The following is a 350-nucleotide window of genomic DNA, read 5'->3' on the forward strand; positions in this document are numbered from 1 at the left end:
GGTGCTCCTGCCTGTTGTGCTTGGGGAGTTTGGGGTCCTGCATGTTGAGTGTGGAGGGTTTGGCATCGTGGGGGCCACAGCTTGGGGCTGGGGAGTGAGGTTCTTGCGTTCCGGGCTTTAGGGTTGGGGTGCTGGATGTGGGGCTGAGGTTTGGGGGGGTTGAGGTGCTGCAGGCTGCAATTGGGGTGGTTGGGGTGCATCCTGCTGGGATGCGGAGCTGAGGCTTGAGGAGTTGGGATTGAGGAGCAGCATCCCTGGGTTTGGGGTTGGGGTCCTGCCGGGGGCGTGTTGGGGTGCCGCAGGCCACGCCACGGTGCTGTCCCCGCAGGCTGCGACTGCAACGAGCACTC

Source organism: Mesitornis unicolor, unplaced genomic scaffold (genome assembly GCF_000695765.1).
Source record: "Mesitornis unicolor isolate BGI_N332 unplaced genomic scaffold, ASM69576v1 scaffold35513, whole genome shotgun sequence".
NCBI classification, from domain to species: domain Eukaryota; kingdom Metazoa; phylum Chordata; class Aves; order Mesitornithiformes; family Mesitornithidae; genus Mesitornis; species Mesitornis unicolor.